The 14,659-nt window shown below is 43.9% G+C and overlaps 1 protein-coding gene across 1 annotated transcript in view; it reads right to left on the reverse strand.

The window, feature by feature from the left end:
- LOC138289760 (alcohol dehydrogenase 1-like) overlaps positions 1 to 14,659 on the reverse strand; it is a 510,381-nt gene that overhangs the window by 185,510 nt on the left and 310,212 nt on the right. The gene's annotated exons all lie outside the window — the stretch shown is intronic.

Here is a 14,659-nt window from a genome sequence, read left to right on the forward strand (position 1 = left end):
TTTTCTAAGACTACTTAGATTCCATAAAATGTACTTGTGCTGCATTGTGTTGCTGACTACAACCATTACTTTTTTTTATCTTGGAGGGAACTTTGGTTCAATTTATCTGGTCACAAAAAGAAGTAAACAACACAACAACCTTGAGGGACAATGTATATTATTTAGTGATGGTGTTATATATAACAAAATAATGTAGTTAATTTAAAGGTAATTTAATTATCTCTTAAAATGTGAACCTGACCTTTAATTTAGTACACAATCTTTAAGGGGAAATAGTTCTTTCAAACAATCTGTTCATAAAAATTATTCAGAATTATAGATAAACTAAAGTAAGGGTACATTTTATAGACACTTACAACCCCCTTCCTCATCCGTTTTAAACATTATCTGAAAGATGTACTTGCAATGACTGCAGCTTGTCAGTGACTGAACATTTCTCAGCTCCATATTCAACACACAGTTCAAGTAAACATTGATAACAGAACAAAAACAAAAGTGGTTGGTGTAGCTGGAATAGGGGTTCGCGGTGGGATTCACAGGATTTCGTACGGACACGGCTAAAGGAAATGAGCGACTCTACTGCCGATTTGAATTAAAACTTATTATTTCCAATATTATATTGGATAACCATAAATACTTGGGAGTTCTATGTTAGTATGATGTATATGTTCTATGCTATTCTGGTTAATATCAGCTTCTCGAAAGCCATGTCTGAAGAACTGATTTTGACAAGTCACCCATGACAATAACTGTGCTTCTCTTTGCTACATTGATCTTTAGTAATGCACTGTATTAGCAAAATACTTTGGGCCATATTTATACTTTTTGACGCAAAGCTGCACCGGCGCAGTTTTGCGTAAAAAAAATTACCGCCGGCTAACGCCATTTCGATGCGCCGTGCGGGCGTCAAATTTATACTTTGACGCACGGCGGCGCAACCAACAGGTGGGAGTCATTATTTCGTGACGCACACAGCGGCGTCAAGTCGTAAAGGAAACCAACGTTAACGCGACGCAAATGACTGTGGGTCGATTTACGACAGCGCAACCCGGAAAGCGCCGTTTGTTTTGACGCAATAGCGTCATATTTACCCGTGAACACTGCCCTTTCAGCAGAGGAGAGCCAAAATGGATCCCAGATGCCACAACAGACCCCAGGAAGATGACAGCAGACCAGGAACCAGCCGGGATGATCCATACAGGAACCAAGAAATATATAGAAAAAAAAGAAAGTGTCGCTTCAGTGCAGAGGAGCAGGAAATCCTGGTTAAAGAGGTGACGGAACACCAGTACCAACTGTTCATCACCTCTAAGTTGCCAATCAGCAGGAGAGAGGCCATATGGCAACAAATTGTGGACAAGATCAACAGTGTGGCTGAAGAACGCAGAACAGTCACCGAGTGTAAGAAACGCTGGCATGACTGCAAACGTAGGACAAAAGAAAAAATGGCCAGGAACAGGAAGGCAGCACTGCAGACTGGAGGTGGGAGTCCAGCACACCAGGAGGCCCTGGACCACATGGAGGAGATGGTCGCAGCCGTCATCCCTGAGGAGATCGTCACAGGGATTCAAGGACAGGACAGCGCAGACTACCACGAGACAATGCACATGCAGGGTAAGTCGCATGGGGAATTGTAATGCAATAATGATAACTGCAACCGGGGTGGGGAATACCTACTACACAATGCATGTAAGTCAGCATATATATGAAGTGGCATGGGTAAAGGGGCACGGCAGGGGGGCATGCCCAGCACAGACAGAAGCTGGGGCACGACAAAACACAGCACCAACAACAGTCCCATGGGGGCATCCTGTCATGACAACAATGGAGCTAAGGGAAAGCCGCGACAGGTGGGAAGGCCACTACGTCAAACTTACATCCAGGCACTCGTCAGTCAAAATGTATCCTACATCAACTAGGTCCCTATCAGTAATCCAGTAGCCAAAACAACAACTGCAATGTAACTGCGACAACAGTTGACACTAACAACTCTGATCTCTGTGCAGCTATAGTAGCTAATGGCAGGAACCTCCCCATGGAACATACATACCTAAATTAGGGGGTGAGATGACATCTGCAACTATTTCCAGAAATAAGACAAAGGCACCAGTACACTCAAATGCCAATGCCCATAGTTGACACATACATCAGCCAAAGTAAACAGCAATAGGAGCCACACAGCACTAAGGACATACACATGCTGCATACATCAGGGTCCCTCACGTGCCTGGCTAACAAGGCAACATCAATAATGTCATACTGCTCAGACAACAACATTGAGGAGGGGACACATGCAACTGGTCACTGAAACACACCTGCACAGTCTAAGAACCAAATAGGACATTGATACGATAAACAGGGCAATCCAATTAAACACACATTACCCAACATCAGCTGGAAACATCAACAATGTCTACATCCATATCACATCGTAACATTGCCATGCATAGGATATGCCACATAACAATTACAATTAGGTCAATGTGAATAAAAAGATTTTGGGGCAGGTCCTGAGAGGCAAGTGTGCTGCCAGGGCAATCACAACACCCACAGCCAGTGAAAGTGTAGTGTGGTTAGTTTTACGTATCCTTTGCGCATTAGCTTCAGGCTTTAGGCCTTTGTGCACTTTGCCCTGAATGTATTTTATTCATTTGCTGACAGCTTAGAGCCTCTGTGCACTTTGCTCTAAATGCTTTTTATTAGGCTTCGTACTGTTATTTTTCAAATAGCCAGTTCTACAGTGTTGTTTTTTATTCATATCACACTGTTTTGCCTACTTTAGCACTGGAGTTCTCCATAACATATTCACTCTGTGCTTCAGTCAAGGATACAGTCTGGTACATTGCCGATAGACGGAGGAGTTTAGATTTGGCATTCCTGCGTAAGGACATTTTGTGATCACGATGACATGTTAGTTATAAAATCACTTCCTTGTCCCAATACACGCAAGAGGGAGATTCTGACCAGAGAACCACAACTAGACGCTGACTTCCTCGTTGCAGATGCTGAACCAGATCACAGGCCTTTGCTCAGGTATGAGGGCTGATGTCTCCCCAGTGATTCGGAAAGGCAAGCTAGAAGCTTAACATGCTGTGCTCTAAATAGAACAAGCAGAGGGAGAGTAGAAACTGTTAGGCACTATGATAGCTTTGTTCTTATGTTTTACTCTCCTGGTGACTATTTCAATCCTACTATGTTGTATTGTTCTGGTTATTGCGGCTCACGCCTTATTATCTAAAATACAGTCGTTTTATTAAAACATTATATAAAACGTATACTGTCTTTGTCATTTGTATATGAGATCATATTGTAAATGAGAGAGTTGGCTTGGATCTGGGTGACCACGACTTCCCTGAGAAGTTCCAAAGATGTCATGCGCTCGGCTGCCTAAACATTTCTTCCCCGTGGGAGAAATGAGGCACTGCTAGTTAGCCGGATTTAGGGTGACAGAGTTCTTTACAAGTGGGTCAGACTCAGTCCCCCACACCGTTATCGATCCTGCTGCCTAGAAATCCAGTAGTCTCATTTAGGATAATGAGAGCCTACGCGACAAAAGGTCTCACCATAAGAATAGATATACACGGAGGGACGAGTAGGACAAAAAGATGGCTATTCCCTAATTGGTACAAAGCAACATCTAGAGGCGATTAGGCAGACAAGTCTGATAACTCTATATCATACATGTGACACACAGGTGGGCCATAGGCCTATAACAATGCCCATATGAAGGACAGCAGATACCAATACCAAACCAGAGCACAAAGTAAAAGTCATCAAAAGGCTTGCATGTTACGGCAAAATTGTCACAACACAGACACACTAATTGTACCCTGTTTCATTGCAGAGGAACATGGATCTCCTGCCGATATGCCTGTCCCTGATTTCCCTGATGACATGCTTGACGAGCCCATAAACATTTCCCAGGAGACCATCCAAAAGGTCCTTGAAACCCTCCAGACCCCACCTTCAGTCACAAGGAGGAGCACAGAACAAGCAGCCATCACAGAAGACCCACCCACCACCCCAATTGTAAGACCTGCCATCTCCAACACAGCTGAGGACTCTGACGACACTGGCACCAGCTTTGAAAGAACTGTAGTTGGTGTACAGCGGGAGCTGGCCAAGGAGGTGCGGGTGGGGATGCAAAATATGGCACCCAGCCTTGAGGGGGTGCGTTCGTGCATGACGTCATTTGCAGATCAGGCAGCTGCTATGCAAGCCCTAACTCTCTTGCAGGAACTTGTGAAAACACAGAAGGAAATCAGCACAGCTGTAATACAGTTGACACAACACCTACAACTGCAATCCAGTCAACGTGTGCACGAATGCAACATTGAACCCCTCAGGGCCGACCTGGCTGCCTACCATCGTGATGTGGCTGCTATTCTCAAAAAACAGCAGTACTGCCCTTAAGAACTTCACAGGGAGCAGCCCCCGGGATGTCTGGCTCCACGTCTTCTAACACTGAGGTGTGTGTTGCCCCTTCACAACCAACAACAACAAGGACAAACCAGGCAATACACACATCAGAAGAAGAAGACATGGAACAGATCACATTCTCACGGAAGAGTACCCGGAAGCACTAGTCCCTGCACCATGGCCTACTTTGACCAAGGTCCTACGTTTTTGTCAAATGCCAGTCTCACTACAACTACTGTACACTCAATGACTGTTCTGCTAACCACTGTATGACTTGTCACCATTGCCAGTGAATGTCTCTCTCCTACTATTCGGCAAATCCTGTCCCTCTGCACTGTCTGTGACATCACCCCAGCATGTCAGGAGCATCATCCACACCCCTTCTGTAGGATCACCATGTAAGAATGCACCAGAACGGACTTAGCAAACATGGACAATGGACATTTTGCACTACAGCACCTATCAATAAATAGCACTTGCACACCTAATATATCTCTATGTTATTTGAAACATCAACTGTGCAGTAGATAACTCTAAAGTGCCTGTGTGACAACCATGTAGCTTGTCAATACAACTGTCCTGACATCATGTAGTCTGATACATCTGTGCAGTGGCCAGGATTGCATCATAGCCTTACCATCCTGAAGAGAATAACTGATGAAGGGACAAACCACACACAATCATGCTGTGTTGGACAGAATAATGCTCCATCTATAGCAATTCAAGTCAACTAATGGTGGCTGATAAATGTAGGCACCATGCAATACTAAAACATGAAATTATGCAGCATAATCTAAGCAAACACAAATAAACACTGCATAAATCACCCTTTTTGAGTATACTTCCATGAAGGGAAGTCATGCTGAATTATTACACACATGATCTATGTCAGCAATGAAGGCAACAAGACAAGAGTGTTAACAACACCTCATCTACAAAGATCTCCCTGAACATCACACTGCAGTCCGAGCTAATAAATTACCCACAATACCAAGTCTGGAAGCACACTTTGTGATGTAGAATACCTACTCATCAACACAAATCCTTGGTGATCGATGTAAACTACCAATGGTGGGTCTCCCAAATGGTGGATACTTACCAAGTTAGCACAGGGGTAGCTGCCATGTTAAACCTCCATTTTCTGTGGTGGGTAGCATAGGACACAAATGTCATAGAAAAACATTCACCTACACTGATGTCAAGGCCATGATAAAGTAGCAGTTAACGCATAATGCAAAGGGTTAACTGTATGTTTATACCTATGTATTCACACCAGAGGCAACTAAGGGAAAAGTCATACCTACACTAATCTAACCTGACTACTCCTAACCCACAACTGTCCCTAACTAACCTAAGCTAAACTTACTCTACACATATAACGAATCGATCTAAACATCAACCCCCCACTCACCATTATGAGACAGGACACATGCAGGACAACACATACTAACCTACACACATACTATACTATCCTACACAATCATATATATATATATATATATATATTTTTTAATTTATTTATTTTTTTAATATATTTTTTTTTAATAACAAACAGGAATCCCAACATTGACCCCCACCCACCCATACAAAAAAGAAAAATAGAAAGAATAAGGACCCCCCACCCTCCTCCCTAACACTAACTAAGCTAACAACCTACACTAACCTAACACTAATCCCCAAAACCCAACTATCAGTACAAAAAGGAAAGAGGAGAGAGGGGAGGGGTAAATGTAAAACATGCCAAAAGTCCTAGAGGTTGGCCCTCCGTAGGGTCCGCCTGATGGACCGAACCATTTTCTTAATATATGCCACATCCTGGCTTAGCTTGTCCACCTTTGAAAAAACTTTGTCCATTTTACGGCTTAATGCCAGGAATGCCGCTGGGCCTACAGGAGGGGCTGCTGCAGTTTGTGTGCTGGCCGAGGTGGACGGTGTGGCAGTAGTTGTATGCCCACTGGACTGTCCTGCGTGTTGGAAATGGCTGGGTCCAGGTCGTGCTGACGAGGCAGGGTCAACTGTCCCCGCCGTTGCTGGGGCCACTTGGGGAGACCTGGTGGATGTGGTGGTGGTGGCTGTTGTGGGCAATGTAGGGCCACCCTGTGGTGAGGCCCACAATGCCCCGGAGGCCCGATCGGCTTGGTATGTGCGGGCCATCCTCCTGAACCCCGACTGCACCTGCAGGATATGCTGGTATCGAATTGCCCGCTGTTCAAACTGGTGTCTCTCTGCGGCACTCATGTTTGCAGCTGTGAAGAGATATGGCAACTATTTACCATAGGAAATGCATTGGGTGGAATAGCACAATGGGTCAATTGCACATTACTTGTACTGTATTTGTTACAGCGATTGTCACAACATAGTTCATTGAAAGTCTCAGAGGAAGTACATGTGAAGCCTGCATACAAAAGGCCATCTCACACCTAGCATATCCATGTCTCTACATGATGGGTGACATCTGCCTAAACTTCTCATCCAAATAATGGCTAATGCAGCTGACATTATGGCTGAACCTCTTCCGCATACTGACTTCACTACATATGTCACTCTATGTGATAACTATCACAACCCTCACTCAATGGCATTTGTAAATTGTTGTTTGCAAATATTGAACTCATGTGCCATAACCGAATGTGTACACTAGGTTCTAAACAAAGTTGCAAAAGGTCACAAGTATGTGTAACATACTGGTTGCTACAGTCCTAGGTACCCTATTCCCAATCACATGGCAGTCTTTGAGGGTGGGGTGGGAGAAACAACCAACAATCCCAGATTCAATGCACACCCAGGAGTGTATAGAAAGGTCAACAAGTATTTGCCTCCACACACAACACCAGTGAAGGGCCAGCAACAATTTGGAATCAGCCAAACATCGTCCTATCCAAGGTCCACACATGTCAAAATGCACTGACTCAGGCCATCATCACATACTACCAGTGAGGCATATTTAAATACACACACAGAGGAGCAAGAACACCCATGATCATTAGTAGAATGAACACCTAGGCCATTGCACTCTAGTCCCACACACTTCTAGTTCAACTTGTGGAAGTACATGCCCCCGGAAGATCCAACCTACAGTGTACTCAGTCCATCCTCAACTAGGAAGCAGCATATTTAAGACAAGCCTTTTGCAGAAGCTATGTGGGAGAATGTCAGTCTGAAATGCAGACTCAGTACAAGCCAAGTCCCAGAGCAACTCTTACATTAACCAGTGTATTCCACATGACTCATCCCACTCCCCATAGCGGGGCCAACTGGAATGACCTACAGCCCCTAAATCTGAGAGATGGATAAGCATTGGTCTACAGAAACTGAAGTGATATTTGAAATCCCACTAATGCAACAATACCAATGAACGGGCAGCACATCAAACCTTGAATTCTGTTGAACACACAGTAGTCCATCATGCATCACTAGCAAACAATAAAAATAGCACTCATGCCACACTCACTGTAGGTGTCGGGGTCCTCAAAATGAGCCACCTCTCCCACGGTGTACGGTGCAGGTCCACCTGTAAAGCATGGAAGGAAGAATATAGTCAGACTCTGTGCACTGACAAACAATTGTAGTTACAATGACAATGTGAGAATATAACATGCGTAATGAAACACTTTGACACATGCTCATACTGCATGGCAGATTTCTTAATCAACATTTACATTGGATGAGTCTCCTGCTACAGTTACACACCATACTACACACATGCAGTGGCCAGGACAGTCATGTGGTGTCAAAGTTACACCTCCATTAGTATGCCCCAACAATATCGGGGTGCACTCATCTCATCATGTGCTCCCAGAGAGACATCCAAAAGCTGGTTACTTGAGGACTGCATGACCCCTCAAACTCAAACAGGCTATGTGGTCATTTTCAACACACACCAACCAGACACACATGTGACATATGTGTGGACAACATAGCTAACTTCAATTGACGTCAAAGCACCACTCATTTATAGCATCATAATGGTTTTACAAATTTCTGTCTAGCTATGGTGTCTACATATGTAGGTCTGATGTTTCAAAATCCCTTTTTCACTGGCAATTATGACCTGTAGAGTTCAAATAGAGGCATTAACGTCTCGCTTGTCTGACACAAAGGCAACACTACATTACATACAGCTACAGGCATCCGGTATGTGTTGAAAACATGAGCTATCTGACTGCTAGCATTTGTCTTCCTACACATTGTGCAACAATTACCCAGTAGGTTTCCCTAGCATTACACACAGTCAGCTACTTATCTAGCAGATTGGGTAACAATCATCACATGTCCCCACACAGCTTTCAATTATTCACATATACTTGATTTGTACTCACCAACATGGCCACCAATCCTGATTCCCAGGTGGTCCAGCAGATCCTGCTGCCTGGTTATCATATCAGCCCAGCGGTACTTGAGTTGATGGTCATTCCTCATGCTACCGTAGACCCGGACCAAGTGATGGCGCACCTTCCCCCACCGGACTTTACGTGCCTCCGTGTGATACCCCTGTATCACACGGCCCCCAGCCTCCAGCATGAGTGGGAGGAAATGGCAAACAAGCCAAATAAATCCCCCCAATTCCTCCTCACCCATCCTGGCAAGCCGTGGCCTACCTGACATTTTTACAATTACAAAGGTGAAAAATTTAGAACAAAAAGGAAAAGGGGGAAATGGGGAAAGGTAGAGTAGTGAAGGAAAAAGAAAACTTAAGAAAAATAGCCCATCTAACCCCAAATTTAAACTACCCAGAACAGACTCCCACAGACAAAAAAAAGAAACACTGGATTTGACAAAAGTATACAAAACAGACTCAGACAATATTAGACAACAAGACAATGATCACAAAAGCACAATAGAGAAGGTACACTGGACAAAAAGCACTAAAACACAGGACAACACTTTTCACACAGCCACACAGTCTAGAATAATCTGAGACTGCAAAGTGAAAGTGAAAGTACACTCGCAGTACAGATTCTGTAAACAGGATATCCTATTACATCACATCCTGCATAAAATGGCCGCCGTTTTTATTTTTCCGTTATGCGTCATATTTTCACGCATACAGATAGTGCGTCATATTTTTTTGACGCATAACAGTGCACATAATGCAGAGTCAAAAATAATTTCTACATTGTTCCCTTACATTTGTGTGAGGCTGAGTTTACAGTTCTAGAGTTGAAATGTAATTCGCTGGCAAATATGAGAACCAAATATGAAAATTATTTTTGACTCTGCATTCTGTGCACTCCTGTACGTCCAAAAATTATGACGCCCATGCTGTATGCGTGGAAATATGACGCATCATAGAAAATATGGTGGCCATGTAATGCAGCTTATTAATCTATTATTTTTAATAGGATATTTTTTGACTCTGCATTCTGTGCACTCCTGTACGTCAAAAAATTATGACGCCCATGCTGTATGCGTGGAAATATGACGCATCATAGAAATTATGGTGGCCATGTAATGCAGCTTATTAATCTATTATTTTTAAAATGATATTTTTTGACTCTGCATTCTGTGCACACCTGTACGTCAAAAAATTATGACGCCCATGCTGTATGCGTGGAAATATGACGCATCATAGAAAATATGGTGGCCATGTAATGCAGCTTATTAATCTATTATTTTTAATAGGATATTTTTTGACTCTGCATTCTGTGCACTCCTGTACGTCAAAAAATTATGACGCCCATGCTGTATGCGTGGAAACATGACGCATTTTGACAAAAATGTCTTAATTTTTTCAAATTGTGAAAGGAATTTTGTCATGACCAAACGGTGCTATGTGATACACATTTGTGGTTAGCTATGACACATGTCCCTTATTGGATGTATAGAAGGCATTCACAGTGTAATATTAATGATTGCTCAAAATGGTTATTACCCATATTTGTACACATATTTTGGGTAATTGCTGATGGCTAATTTCAAATGATGAATGGGATACCAGGATGTATTCCTTAGCAAAAATGTGTCCACATTTATCACGGTAATCCATTTATCTATAGTCCAAACAGGTAGTGCAATTGTCACTTACACTTTTTATGGGGCTAACCATGTCCTAATAATGATTTTGTGTATCTTATATGTGTTTTACATTTGACATGTAGGCCACACATGCGCCTTATGCATGTGTTTACTTCACATGTACATAATTCTTGTATATTTGGGGGGCGGTAGAGGTGGACTTAGGCCCCCAGCACCCTAGGGTTTGCCCTTCCAGATTTGCTAATTTATCCACGGCTTTCATTTATTCTGTTATGCTAAACCTGCAGCAGCAGGCTCATGGAAGGCCATAGGGTATGATTCACTGTTAGCCATTCAATAATCCCATTTGCCCATTTGACGTTTGCCCTATTGATTATTTGGAGCAATCTGACATACCATTTTGCACTGACATTTTTTGCTAAATCTCTGCGTTCCTCATGTGCTGATGACAAATAGGTTTTTGATGTATGTGGCCCTTTATGCATTACCTGGTTTAGTGGCATGTTTCATTCTTCCTGCTAGGTTCGAACTGGGACACTACTGTGATCGGCTGCTTGCAAATATTTGGTTGATTGGATGGCATATGTTTATATGTGTGGTCCAATGTAGATCCACTATCAACTGTCTGGGTGTATGTTGTCACTGTAACTTCAAGGTCTCCTCATAAGTTAGTGGCAGCTAATCTTGTTCCAATTGGGCATTGTTTGTAGCAAAAATTGAGAGAAGCCATTGAGGACATGGTCACGTACACATGGATGGTCTCACCCTGTCACTGAACACGTGTAATGAGACTTTCAAATGAGCTACATTTTTGTGCTGAGTGAGAGAATGTCTCAGGTGTCTGGATCAGGCATGTGTCATTGCCACATTTTTACTCCTGTTGGCCTCTGTGGATGGTAATGTATCATGAAACATCATAGCCTCTGTGCAGACATTTGTGGTGTATATTTTTTGTGTAATGAGTGTTATGTCATTATTGCTCAATGAGACGACATTCTTCTTCAGCAATTTCAAACTAAAGGTGGGCAGAAATGAATAGGCCAAACCATGATGTGGTGTTTGTTATCTGTGTTTATTTACAATTGTGCAATAAGTGGTGATATAAGAAATTATGAAAATAAATTATTTACAATCTGTTGGCGCCTACGCACTCCAGCAGCCGTGTTTGGTTGTTCCCCCTCCTGTTGCAGGCCAGCATCCTCCTCTTCGTCGTCTTCAGGCATGTCTGGGTCTGGTTCGAGGAGGGGAATGTTCCTTTTTACACAAATATTGTGCAATATGGCACAAGTGAGTATGATCCTACAGACCATCTCTGGGGAATATAGTAGGCTACCGCCAGTGATGTCAAGGCAGCGGAACCTTGACTTGAGGATCCCAAAGGTCCGCTCAACAATGCTGCGTATCCTCTTATGGCCGTCGTTGTATGCCCGCTCTGCAGCAGTAGTTGGGTTCCCAAATGGTGTCATTAGCCAAGGCTGGATGCCATACCCCTGATCAGCTGAAAGAAAAACACAGAATGGGATCATGTAGATGTAGGAGGCACTCTTGTACAGACCTTTGATGGCAGTAGTTGTCTTGTGTTGTCTGTGACTCTTTTGTGTACTAATGTGACAACCTATACTTGTAGGCTAAAACTTTTGCATTGAGTTTTTTCCTTGGCTGAGCAAGTGTTTGTTAGCTAACCGTTTGTCAGCAGTATGTTTTGGGATTTTCAGTACAGTGTGCCCTCCCTAGCATTGTGACTTGTGATACACGTGTCCGTGTGTCTTCACTGGGGGTGAGATGATAGTTCCATGCAGAGTTAAAAATTAAAGTGTAGTTAACACGTTCATATGAAAGTACCCTGGACATCCCATACCTTAAGACTTATGCAATGTATTAATGTACAGGTTATTGTGACACTTACAATTTGCAAGGTGACATTTAGGCAACCACACTCATTAATGTCTTCACATTAAGCTGTAGAGTACATTCCAATGTGTGACAGGTTCAATGGTGACTTCAGACACATGGCTAGTGATGTGAGGACCTCAGTGTGTTCCTGGCTAGGTGTTGCTATTGTGGTGTATGTGTTGTATGTCCTAGAGGGTTGCTGTGCAGTGTGTATATAAGTTGGATTTTTGTCCTTACCAACAAGTATTCCATTGCAATACCGTCCATCCTGGAAGTGTTGGTTGATGGTAGAGTGACGGAAGATGAATGCGTCATGTACACTCCCAGGATATTTAGCCACAATGTTGCTGATCAATCCTTGGTGATCGACTATGGCCTGCACGTTGATTGAATGTGTGTGCTTCCGGTTGCGGTAGAGGTGTTCTGTTGCAGCAGGTGGCACAAGGCGTACGTGTGTGCAGTTGATTGCACCAAGGACGTGTGGGAAGCCACTGATGGCGTAGAACCCCTGTTTTGTTTCCTGCTGCTTCTGCAGTGTGTTAGGGAAGCAGATGTGGAGGGGTGTCAGGCGAATGATGGCATCCAGTACTTTTGGCAGAAATGCGGAGAATGATGGTTGTGATATTCCACCAACCAGGGCACCAGTTGTTTGAAATGAGCCACTTGCCAGCAGGTGAAGTACGGCAAGCAACTTTGTTTCTGTTGGGATGGTGTGGGGTGTCACCAAAGTTGGGGCCAACTACTGTTCAATATTTCTCAGCAGCTGCTGAATGGCCTGCCAGTTCAACCGGTACCTCTGGATGATGTTGTGTTCCCTGAGGCCATGCAGGGTTGTTCTTGGGCGGAATATCCTCTCCTGCCTTTTGCGCTGCCTTTGGGGTCCCTGCTGTTGTTGTTGTAGCTGCTGTTGTTGCTGCAGGGCTCTGCGTCTACGTGCACGCTGGATAAAAATCACCTCCATGTCTCCCTGTTGCTGCTCTGCTGCTCTGCTGCTCTGTTGTTTGTCTGTGTGTTCTGATTAAATACAGGTGTGTTTGCCCCATTTTAACGCCTGCCCTGACCCAGGCGTTAAATTTTGACGCACATCGGGCTTTGCGTCATTTTTTTGCTCCGCCTCCCGGCCGAGAGTCATTTTTGCCCGGAAGCATAAATACGACGCACTGCTGTGTGCGTCGTTTTTTGGACGGGAACGCCTACCCTGCATATCATTAACGCAGGGCGGGTTGCCGCATCCAGAAAATGACGCACATTGCGGATTTTTATCGTCCGCGGGCTCGGGCGTCAGGGTTTAAATATGGGGCAACGTTTGCGCTGATTGTGCGTCAAAATTTTGACGCACATTCGGCGCAAACGGAGTATAAATATGCCCCTTTATGTGAGGAAACAGGGCTGAATGCAGAGGCCCTCTAACTTTTTGCTCCCATTTTCCACTTTTGGCTGGTGTTTTCCTGACTCTGATGGTGCCCTGGGTACTGCTAACCAGTCCTAGGGACTGTGCTCTGTGTAAAATCAGTATGCAAATTAGGCTAATTATAATTGGCCAAGTCAACCTACCTATAAGTCCCTAGTATATGGTAGTGCATGTAGGTTTAGGGACCCCAGCATAGGTAGTGCACCCATAGGTGCACTGCTGAGGTGCCCATTGTCATTTTAAAGGCAGGCCTGCCTTGCAGGCTGCTTTTAAATTAAAGTTATATGCAAATTAGGCTTTGGAATTAAAAGTAGTTCCAGAGTCTTAAACTACCTTATTTTTACATATAAGTCACCCCTAAGGTGTGCCCTATGTGCCCCTAGGGCTGGGTGCCATGTAACTATAAGCAGGGACCTTATAAAAATAGTTTTATAAGCCCTGGTGAGGTAAAAACAGCCAAATTCGTTTTTCCCTCATTGTAGTGAATGGCCTTCATAGGCTAGAATGGGGAGACTTTATTTTAATTTTAAAAGTCCCCTTAAGTGATAGAGGAAAGAGTTTGGTATCAAATGAATTGTTATAATAAATCCCACAACTTCCAGTTGTTGGATTTAATATAACTTGTTCAGGTAAAGAGTTTTAAACTTTACCTTAAAAGTTGCCAATTTCAGCCCTGCATTGTTTTTGCTGCTATGCTCTGACTGGCCAGCCTCTGGCAGCCTGGCCAGGCTGCCTTGATGAGGTGTGAAGTGGCCTGGCTTCACACAAAGAGATGTGCCTGTGGGAGGGCATCTCCCCTCAGCAGATGGTGAGGCAGGCAGGGGGAGGGCTGCCAAACTGGTCTTCAAAGGCAGAGAATGACATTTGGAGCAACCCAGCAACACCCCCACATCCTGCTACCCCAGACAACTAGGTGCCCCCTTGATTAGATTAGGAGAGGGCAGGAGAGGGGTGTGTTTA

Source organism: Pleurodeles waltl, chromosome 1_1, assembly GCF_031143425.1.
Source record: "Pleurodeles waltl isolate 20211129_DDA chromosome 1_1, aPleWal1.hap1.20221129, whole genome shotgun sequence".
NCBI lineage: Eukaryota > Metazoa > Chordata > Amphibia > Caudata > Salamandridae > Pleurodeles > Pleurodeles waltl.